The sequence below is a fragment of the Tachyglossus aculeatus genome, chromosome 2, assembly GCF_015852505.1.
Source record: "Tachyglossus aculeatus isolate mTacAcu1 chromosome 2, mTacAcu1.pri, whole genome shotgun sequence".
Lineage (NCBI taxonomy): Eukaryota > Metazoa > Chordata > Mammalia > Monotremata > Tachyglossidae > Tachyglossus > Tachyglossus aculeatus.
Window position 1 is genome coordinate 128,799,255 of NC_052067.1, and position 11,530 is coordinate 128,810,784.

Sequence of the window (11,530 nt, forward strand, 5' to 3'; positions counted from 1 at the left end):
CCCCTCTCAGGATCGCACCTGGAGAGTTTCCAGTACTCCACCAGTCTTGGTTATGGGAGGGAGAGTCAAGCAGAGGCCTACCCATTCCATTCCTAGTTTGGCCAGTGGCTAGCGAGTGGAAGGCAATCTGCTACAAGTCAAAGCTCACCTGTGCTGGGCAGCAGCGTCATGGTAGAGAGTCGAGGGCGGAAACTCAGGTTTACGGAACGGAAGAAGGCAGTGGTGAACAACTGCCGTATTTTTACCAAGAAAACTCTTTGGATACACTACCAGAACGATAGCAGATAAGGTGGAGCATTCTGGGAGAGATGTGTCCAAGGAGTCGTTATGGGTAGGAAACGACTCGACAGCTCAAGGCAAGAGAGTGATGAGCCTAACTTTGATAATATATGGATAGATAGGCAGCTCTCAGGGATCGATTGAATAACTTGCTGATTTCCTATTACAACCCAGCCCACATGTTTCTCTCCTCCAACATCAACCTACTCACTATATCTCACCGTATCAAGAGCTTGCCGCCTACCTCTCACCCATGTTCTCCCTTTGGCCTGAAACTCCACTCACCTTAAGGGTAGCAGCTTGGCTTAGTGGAAAGAGCCTGGGCTTGGGAGTCAGAGGTCATGGGTTCTAATCCTGCCTCCCCCTCTTATTAGCTGTGTGACTTTGGGCAAACCACATCACTTCTCTGTGCCTCAATTCCCTCATCTGTAAAACGGGATTAAGTCTGTGAGCCTCAGGTGGGACAACCTGATTACCTTGTATCTACCGCAGCACTTAAAATAGTGCTAAGCACATAATAAATGGTTAACAAATACCACTATTATTATTATTATATATGTCAAACCACCACTCTCTCAATCAATCAATCAATCAATCTTATTTATTGAGTGCTTACTATGTGCAGAGCACTGTACTAAGCGCTTGGGAAGTACAAGTTGGCAACATATAGAGACAGTCCCTACCCAACAGTGGACTCACAGTCTAGAAGGGAGAGACAGAGAACAAAACCAAACATATTAACAAAATAAAATAAATAGAATAGATATGTACAAGTAAAATAAATAAATAAATAAATAGAGTAATAAATATGTACAAACATATATACATATATACAGGTGCTGTGGGGAAGGGAAGGAGGTAAGATGGTGGGGATGGAGAGGAGGACGAGGGGGAGAGGAAGGCGGGGGCTCAGTCTGAGAAGGCCTCCTGGAGGAGGTGAACTCTCAGTAGGGCCTTGAAGGGAGGAAGAGAGCTAGCTTGGCGGATGGGCAGAGGGAGGGCATTCCAGGCCAGGGGGATGACGTGGGCCGGGGGTCGACGGCGGAACAGGCGAGAACGAGGCACGGTGAGGAGATTAGCGGCAGAGGAGTGGAGGGTGTGGGCTGGGCTGGAGAAGGAGAGAAGGGAGGTGAGGTAGGAGGGGGCGAGGTGATGGAGAGCCTTGAAGCTGGGGTGAGGAGTTTCTGCCTGATGTGCAGATTGATTGGTAGCCACTGGAAAATTTTGGGGAGGGGAGTAACATGCCCAGAGTGTTTCTGGACAAAGACAATCCAGGCAGCGGCATGAAGTATGGATTGAAGTTGGGAGAGACACGAGGATGGGAGATCGGAGAGGAGGCTGATGCAGTAGTCCAGAAGGGATAGGATGAGAGCTTGAATGAGCAGGGTAGCGGTTTTGATGGAGAGGAAAGGGCGGATCTTGGCAATGTTGTGGAGCTGAGACCGGCAGGTTTTGGTGACGGCTTGGATGTGAGGGGTTGAATGAGAGAGTAGAGTTGAGGATCATCATCATCATCAATCGTATTTATTGAGCGCTTACTATGTGCAGAGCACTGTACTAAGCGCTTGGGAAGTACAAATTGGCAACATATAGAGACAGTCTCTACCCAACAGTGGGCTCACAGTCTAAAAGGGGGAGACAGAGAACAAAACCAAACATACTAACAAAATAAAATAAATAGAATAGATATGTACAAGTAAAATAAATAAATAAATAGAGTAATAAATATGTACAAACATATATACATATATACAGGTGCTGTGGGGAAGGGAAGGAGGTAAGATGAGGGGGATGGAGAGGGTGACGAGGGGGAGAGGAAGGAAGGGGCTCAGTCTGGGAAGGCCTCCTAGAGGAGGTGAGCTCTCAGCAGGGCCTTGAAGGGAGGAAGAGAGCTAGCTTGGCGGATGGGCAGAGGGAGGGCATTCCAGGCCCAGGGGAGGACGTGGGCCGGGGGTCGATGGCGGGACAGGCGAGAACGAGGTACGGTGAGGAGATTAGCGGCGGAGGAGCAGAGGGTGCGGGCTGGGCTGTAGAAGGAGAGAAGGGAGGTGAGGTAGGAGGGGGCGAGGTGATGGAGAGCCTTGAAGCCCAGGGTGAGGAGTTTCTGCCTCCAGAAACCTAGGATGACACCAAGGTTGCGGGCCTGTGAAACGGGAAGGATGGTAGTGCCGTCCACAGTGATGGGAAAGTCAGGGAGAGGGCAGGGTTTGGGAGGGAAGACAAGAAGTTCACTCTTGGACACGTTGAGTTTTAGGTGGTGGGCAGACATCCAGATGGAGATGTTTTGAAGGCAGGAGGAGATGTGAGCCTGGAGAGAAGGGGAGAAAGCAGGGGCAGAGATGTAGATCTGCGTGTCATCAGCGTAGAGATGATAGTTGAAGCTGTGGGAGCGAATGAGGTCACCAAGGGAGTGAGTGTAGATCGAGAACAGAAGGGGACTGAGAACTGAACCTTGGGGAACCCCCACAGTAAGGGGATGGGAGGGGGAGGAGGAGCCTGCAAAAGAGACTGAGAATGAACGACCGGAGAGATAAGAGGAGAACCAGGAGAGGACGTTGTCTTTAAAGCCAAGGTTGGATAGCGTGTTGAGGAGAAGGGGGTGGTCCACAGTGTTGAAGGCAGCTGAGTGGTCGAGGAGGATTAGGATAGAGTATGAGCCGTTGGATTTGGCAAGCAGGAGGTCATTGGTGACCTTTGAGTGGGAAGTTTCTGTGGAATGTAGGGGACGGAAGCCAGACTGAAGGGGGTCAAGGAGAGAGTTGGTGTTGAGGAATTCGAGGCAGCGCATGTAGATGACTCATTCAAGGATTTTGGAAAGGAATGGTAGGAGGGAGATGGGGTGATAACTAGAAGGTGAGGTGGGGTCAAGAGAGGGGTTTTTTAGGATGGGAGAGACATGGGCATGTTTGAAGGCAGAGGGAAGGAACCAGTGGAGAGTGAGCAGTTGAAGATGGAAGTTAAGGAGGGGAGAAGGGACAGATCGAGAGATGGGGTCAGAAGCACAGGTGGCCGGAGTAGCACTTGAGAGGAGGGAGGAGAGCTCCTCTGAGGATACTGCTGGGAAGGATGGGAGAGTAGCAGAGAGTGTTGAGAGCCAGGGGGTTGGAGAAGGGGGGGAGTGACTTTGGGGAGGTCGGACCTGATGGATTTAATTTTATTAATGAAGTAGGAGGCCAGATCGTTGGGGGTGAGGGAAGGAGGAGGGGGAGGAACCGGGGGCCTGAGAAGGGAGTTGAATGTACGGAAGAGCTGATGGGGATAATGGGCATGGGTGTCAATAAGGGAAGAGAAATAGTTTTGTTTGGCAGACGAGAGGGCTGAGTTAAGGCAGGAGAGGATAAACCTCTCCACCTTTAAAGCCTTATTGCAATCATAACTCTTCCAAATGACCTTTCCCAACTATGCACTCATTTCCCCTACTCTCTCTCCTGTCCATGTTACCCTTTCACTTGAATCTGTACCCTCTAATCACTCAATATTCACTCCACCCTCAGCCCCACAGCTCTTTTAAACATAGCCAGATTTGTCGTAATGTTTGTCTCCCCCTGTAAGGTCTTTGTGGACAGGCAGTGTGTCTACGAACTTCATTGTTATTGCACTCTTCCAAGTGCTTCGTACAGTGTCCTGCAAACAGTTATCATTCAGTACTATTGTTTGATTATTAAGAATAATATCAATAATAATGATGGTATTTGTTAAGTGCTTACTATGTGCCAGATACAGTACTAAACTCCAAGGTGGATACAAGCAAATCGGGTTGGACATAGTTCATGTCCCACCTGCTATGCTGCTTCCCACAAATTCCCAACTGCTTAGCATAGTGCTGTGCACATAGTAGGTGCTCAATAAATGCCATTAGTAATACAAGTAAACATCTTTATTGAGCATCCACTGGCTGTAATGCACTGAATTGAGAGCTTGGGAAAGTATAATAGGAGAATGAGATGCATTCCTTGCCCACAAGGAGGTTATACTTTAGTGACAGACATGAAAAAATTGCAAATTAATTTAAAAATTACAAATAAATTGACTGTATTTATTGATTGATGAATTATAGACAGTTCCCACTGCAATTTAAATTGGATGGCCTGCCATTTTCATCTTAACTGCACATTTTCTAAAATGTGTTTGGTGAGATTTACTAAAACCATACCTAGATTCTTCAACCATTAATTAGATTGTAAATGCTACACAGTTATTAAATGCTATTGAAATATGGGCGAATGTGATTTAATATCAGGTTTCTTCAGGAAGTCATAAGTTTTTTTAGAGCAATTGAAGTCATTTTTCCAACAAGTTTTCACTCTTTACTATCTTTAAATCATTTCCTTCTGGACAATCACCATCTTATTATATAGAATTCCAGTGATTAAGGAAATTGATTTGGCCTACACAATTCCTTAAATATGTGTTCTTTTATCATTCATTGACAAAGAAGAAAATAACTCTGTTTCGGGGTAATAATTCCAACAATAGTTTGTGATCTTTGCCCTCTATTTCAAAAATGTTTCTGCTCTGTCTTCTTATGTTTCCCCGCAGAGCTAATAGTTTCCTGAAATCTTTTTTTCCTTTTATTTCTGTTGTTTACCTCATTCCAAAAAGCCTGCCATTATGCAGGCGAATATGGACTTCCTTCCCGAGACGTTCACCTTTACAGTGCCAATTCACGCTAAACTCATTTTTTCCTACAGACAAAGCTGATTGAAATTAAATAGTAAAATACGTTTTCTTTTTCAGGGAAGCATTTATTATTTTAATCTCACTTATATGTATGTATCATTCATTCTGAAGGATAAAAGTGACCCCCTTAATTCTCCCTATTCATTGGTATCATTTTAAACAGGATTTCTGAAAAGAAAGTGTTGTCTAAAAAAGTAATTGGTTTCTCAAGGGCCCAAGTGCCTCGTTTATCATTTCTCCTTGCTGATGGTGGATTGCCGTGAAACATAAATGCCACACTTGAGGAGGTAGGGTAAGAGAAGAACTATATGGACAGATAAAACAAAGATCTGGTTATAATTACCTGTGTGTCCAGGAATAATGAAATTCAGTCATAATGATCACTGGTAGTGTCCATACTTTCAGTGATCGGTTAGGTTGAGCTGACAAGAGTGGTATTGTATTAATGATACTCATTCTCAAACGGTAATGGGAAGGGAGCTCAGTGATGTACACAGGAGCAGGGAGAAGGACCAACTTTGTCTAGTGGAAAGAACAGAGGCCTAGTAGCCAGAAAACCTTAGTTCTAATATTGCTCTTCTATCTGCCTGTTGTTTGGCATTGGACAAATCATTTCACTTCCCAGCGTCCAGGTGTCTTCATCTGTAAAATGGGGATTCAATACCTAGTCATTCCTTCATTCATTCAGTCATATTTAATGAGTGCTTCTGTGTGAAGAGCACTGTACTAAGAGCTTGGGAAGTACAAATCGGTAACATATAGAGATGGTCCCTACTCCCTCAACTTTAGAATGTGAGCTTTATGGGGAACAAGGATGTCCAGTCTGAGCTTAGTGTAGCACTTGCCACATAGTAGGCACTAAACACATACCACTAGTATGATTTTTTTATTATTAAATAAAGGCAGGGGTCATGCATATTGTAATAAATTACATCGAGAAGGCCCATACCTTACAGACCAATGCAGCTAACAAATAAATTAATTAAAAGGGAACATTTTTAGAAACATAAAGCCCTGAGAGTACTAAAATCAAAGGAATTGCTTTAGCAAACATTACGATGTTCTCTGACTATTAAAACTGCCACCCAGAAAGAACAGCACTTGCATGTGAATGGATCAAGTATGGTATTGACATTCATTCCTACATCCATTCATTCAGTTGTATTTATTAATAATAATAATAATAATGATGGCATTTATTAAGCGCTTACTATGTGCACAGAACTGTTCTAAGCACTGGGGAGGTTACAAGGTGATCAGGTTGTCCCACGGGGGGGGGGGGGGGGGGCTCGCAGTTTTAATCCCCGTTTTACAGATGAGGCAACTGAGACACAGAGAAGTGAAGTGACTTGCCCAAAGTCACACAGCTGACAGTTGGTGGAGCCGGGATTTGAACCCATGATCTCTGACTCCAAAGCCCGGGCTCTTTCCACTGAGCCACACTGCTTTTGTGTGCAAAGCACTGTACTAAGCTCTTGGGAAAGTACACTACAACAATAAAGAGTGACAATCTCTGCCCACAACAAGCTAACAGTCTAAAGAGAGACAGACATCGATACAAATAAACAGACATCGATACAAATAAAATAAAATGACAGATATATATACATATATATCTGTCATATATATCTGACAGATATATATATATATATATATATGTGTGTGTGTGTGTGTGTGTGTGTGTGTGTGTGTGCTGTGGGGCTGGGAGAAGGGGGAAGAGCAAAGGGAGCGAGTCAGGGTGATGCTGAAGGGAGTGGGAGATGAGGAAACTCCTCACCCTGGGCTTCAAGGCTGTCCATCACCTCGCCCCCTCCTACCTCACCTCCCTTCTCTCCTTCTACTGCCCAGCCCGCACCCTCCGCTCCTCCACCGCTAATCTCCTCACTGTACCTCGCTCTCGCCTGTCCCACCGTCGACCCCCGGCCCACGTCATCCCCCGGGCCTGGAATGCCCTCCCTCTGCCCATCCGCCAAGCTAGCTCTCTTCCTCCCTTCAAGGCCCTGCTGAGAGCTCACCTCCTCCAGGAGGCCTTCCCAGACTGAACCCCTTCTTTCCTCTCCCCCTCGTCCCCCTCTCCATCCCCCCGTCTTACCTCCTTCCCTTCCCCACAGCACCTGTATATATGTATATATGGTTGTACATATTTATTACTCTATTTATTTATCTATTTATTTATTTTACTTGTACATTTCTATCCTACTTATTTTATTTTGTTGGTATGTTTGGTTCTGTTCTCTGTCTCCCCCTTTTAGACTGTGAGCCCACTGTTGGGTAGGGACTGTCTCTATGTGATGCCAATTTGTACTTCCCAAGCGCTTAGTACAGTGCTCTGCACATAGTAAGCGCTCAATAAATACGATTGATTGATTGATTGATTGAGGAAAAGTGACATCACAGCATGAGCACAATTTCCCTTCTTCCCAGTGACAAACTTCAGGCACTAGAAGTTGTTTGAGACTTCTCCGTTCCAGGAGAGACTATAGCCGTCAGTGAATGCCTCACTCCACCCCACTCTGTAACAAAAGCACTTTGATACCATCATTAGGGCTTATGTTCCAATTTGAACAAATACTGATGAAGAGTAAGAAAAATCCTCAGAGAATCATACAGACCTATTACCATCATACCATCATCTGATAGGCTGTACAGCATGGGGGATTTCACTGCAGTCAGCTTTAAAGCATTCAATCAGCTAGCCCTGGCCCACCTTTCCTTGTTGATTTCCTATTAACAGGAGAAGCAGCGTGGCTCAGTGGAAAGAGCCCGGGCTTTGGAATCAGAGGTCATGGGTTCAAATCCCGGCTCTGCCAATTGTCAGCTGTGTGACTTTGGGCAAGTCACTTCACTTCTCCAGGCCTCAGTTCCCTAATCTGTAAGATGGGGATGAAGCCTGTGAGCCCCCCGTGGGACAACCTGATTACCTTGTACCCCCAGCGCTTAGAACAGTGCTTTGTATCATCATCAATCGTATTTATTGAGCGCTTACTGTGTGCAGAGCACTGTACTAAGCGCTTGGGAAGTACAGGTTTGCAACATATAGAGACAGTCCCTACCCAACAGTGGGCTCACAGTCTAAAAGGGGGAGACAGAGAACAAAACCAAACATACTAACAAAATGAAATACATACTAAGCACTTAATAAATGCCATCATTATTATTATTATTGCAACCCAGTAGCTGCCCACGTTTTGCTCCTCGAATGCCAGTTAACTTTGATCTCACTGCTGACCTCTTGCCCACATCCTCCCTCTTGCAAGGAAATCCCTCCCCAATCAGGCAATCATATTTTTTGAACATTTACTGTGTGCAGTGCACCGTACTGAGTAGAAGAGTGGAATATAATAGAGTTAGTAAACGTTCTTCCACAGTCAGGAGTGGGAGTCTTGTCTTCTCTTGTCGAGTCATCTCCAACCCATAGCGATGCCATGGACACATCTCTCCCAGAACACCTCATCTCCATCTGCAATTGTTCTGGTAGTGGATCCACAGAGTTTTCTTTGTAAAAATACGGAAGCGATTTACCCTTGCCACCTTCCGCACAGTCAACCTGAGTCTCTGTCCTTGACTCTCTCCTAAGCCGCTGTTGTCCAGCACAGGTGAGTTTTGACTTGTAGCCGATTGCCTTCCGATCAACAGCCACTGCCCAAGCTAGGAATGGAATGGATATAATAATAATAATAATAATAATGGCATTTATTAAGCACTTACTATGTGCAAAGCACTGTTCTAAGCGCTTGAAAGGTTACAAGGTGATCAGGTTGTCCCATGGGGGGCTCACAGTCTTCATCCCCATTTTACAGATGAGGTAACTGAGGCCCAGAGAAGTGATGTGACTCGCCCAAAGTCACACAGTAGACTTGTGGTGGAGCCGGCATTTGAACCCATGATCTCTGACTCCAAAGCCTGTGCTCTTTCTATTGAGCCACGCTGCTTCCTCTGCTTGACTCTCCCTCCTGTAGTCGAGTCTGGTAGAGTACTAGAATCTCTTTAGGTGCAACCCCGAGAAGGGCTAGAGGGGGAGACAGACATAAAAATCAATTGTGGGGCTGAGGGAGAAGTGAATAAAGGGTGCAAATCAAAGTGGAATCCCTCTTCATATATGACAGACCACCTCACTCTCCACCTTTACAGCCCTACTAAAGTTATATTTCCTCCAAGAAGTCTTTCCCAATTAAGCCTTCATTTCCCCTATTACCTCTCCCTTCCACTTTCCCTTTGCTCTTAGATTTTTACCCTTTAAGCACTCTATATTCACCCCACCTTCAGTTATGTACGTATCCATAACTTACTTTAATGTCCTTCTCCCCCTCTAGATTGGAAGCTTCTTTGTGGCAGGGAGTGTGTTGTATTGTACTCTCCCAAGTGATTAGTGAAGTGTGCTGCACACAGTAAGTGCTCAATAAATAATAATAATAATGATGGCATTTATTAAGCACTTACTGTGTGCAAATCACTGTTCTAAGCGCTGGAAAGGTTACAAGGTGATCAGGTTGTTCCATGAGGGGCTCACAGTCTGAATCCCCATTCTACAAATGAGGGCACAGAGAAGTGAAGTGACTTGCCCAGAGTCACACAGCTGACAATTGGCAGAGCTGGGATTTGAACCCATGACCTCTGACTCCAAAGCCCATGCTCTTTTCGCTGCACCACGCTGCTTCTCTATACCATGGGCTGATGGATTCTTGCTGAAACATCATGCCACTTGAGATTGTAAACGAAATATCAATGGTGTACTCCTGCTGAATGGGTGTGTTGGTTCAAAATTGCCAATGCCATTCTCTTTCAATTGGAATAAGGAGGAAATAGCATGGCAGCACCAATCAATCAATGGTATTTATTAGGGAATAACCTATGCAGAGCTCTGTACTAAGCGCTTGGGAGAGGATAGTACAGTAGAATTGGTAGACACATTCCCTGTTCCATAAGCAGCATGGTCGAGTGGAAAGAGCATGGGCTCGGGAGTCAGACGACATGGGCTCTAATTCCGGCTCTGCCACTTGTCTGCTGTGTGACCTTGGGCAAGTCACTGAGCTTCTCTGTCTCTCAGTTACCTCGTTCTTCCCCGCCCCCACACACAGACACACGCAGACACACATACTTCATTTCTGACAGAGCACCACGCCCAGAGCACCTTCAAAGCCCTAATAATATCACATCTCCTTTAGGAGGTATTGTCTTACTAAAGCCCTCATTTCCCCTATCCTCTCTCCCTTCTGTGTTGCTACTGTACTTGGATTACTCCCTTTACACACTTGATATTTACCCCACCCTCAGTACCATGGCACTTATGTACAGGCTTATAATTTACTTCAATGTTGGTCTCTCCCTCTACAGTCAGTCAATCATATTTATCGAGCGCTTACCATTTGCAGAGCACTGTAATAATAATAATAATTGGCATTTGTTAAGCACTTACTATGTGCAAAGCACTGTTCTAAGCACTGGGGAGGATACAGGCTGATCAGGTTGTCCCATGTGGGGCTCACAGTCTTAATCCCCATTTTACAGATGAGGTAACTGAGGCCCAGAGAAGTTAAGTGACTTGACCAAGATCACATAGCAGACATGTGGTGGAGTCAGGATTCGAACCCATGACCTCTGACTCCAAAGCCCGTGCTCTTTTCCACTGAGCCACGCTGCTTCTCTACTGTACTAAGTGTTTGGGAGAGGGTGATATAAAATATAACAGTCACCTTCCAGCTTGTTGTGGGCAGGGAACATATGTACCAAATCTTTTGTATTGTATTGTCCTAAGGGCTTATTGCAGTGCTCTGCGCACAGTAAGTGCTCAAAAATAGCACTGATTGATTGATAGAAGGCTGATTGATTGATTGATAGTTGCCATTAGATTGTAATAATCTGGAGAACACAGACCTCTCTTTGACTTGTATTGCATGTTTTCAATCACCTAGAAGAGTGGATGCTCAAAGGATCCTGATGATGATTATGAAGCAGTGCTAGAATGACAGTTGTCTGATGTGCTCAGTAGAAATAAAAATTATATGTCAAAACATTGCCTCAGAACTATCGAGTTGGCTTTTATCAAAGGGATTTTTTAAGCTCTTACTTTGTGTCAAACACTGTTCTAAGTGCTGGGGTGGATATGTTAGCCATATTCCAGTCCCTTTCCCACATGGGTATCACAATCTAAGTACGAAGGAGAATAGTTGTGTAATCTCCATTTAACAGTTGAGGAATCTGAGGCACGGGGAAGTTATGTGATTTACCCAAGGTCTTGTTGTTGTTGTCTTAAGCTATCCAGTCATCTCCGGCTCACAGCGACGTCATGGGCACATCTCTCCCAGAACGCCCCACCTCCATCTGCAATTGTTCTGGTAGTGGATCCAGAGAGTTTTCTTGGTAAAAATGCAGACGCGGTTTATCATTGCTTCCTTCCATGCAGTAAACTTGAGTTTTCGCCTTTGATTCTCTCCCATGCCGCTGCTACCCAGCCCAGGTGAGTTTTGATGTATAGCAGGTTGCCTCCCACTTGATAGCCACTGCCCAAACTAGGAATGGAAATGCCTCTGCTTGACTCTCCCTCCCATAGTCGAGACTGGTGGAGTACTGG

General features: G+C 45.2%; 1 non-coding gene across 1 annotated transcript; it reads left to right on the forward strand.

Moving 5' to 3' along the window:
• On the forward strand, nucleotides 1-138 carry LOC119924711. The gene has a single exon (XR_005449407.1). It is a non-coding gene; the product is annotated as a small nucleolar RNA SNORA7 (small nucleolar RNA).
• The last annotated feature ends 11,392 nt before the right edge of the window (nucleotides 139-11,530 follow it).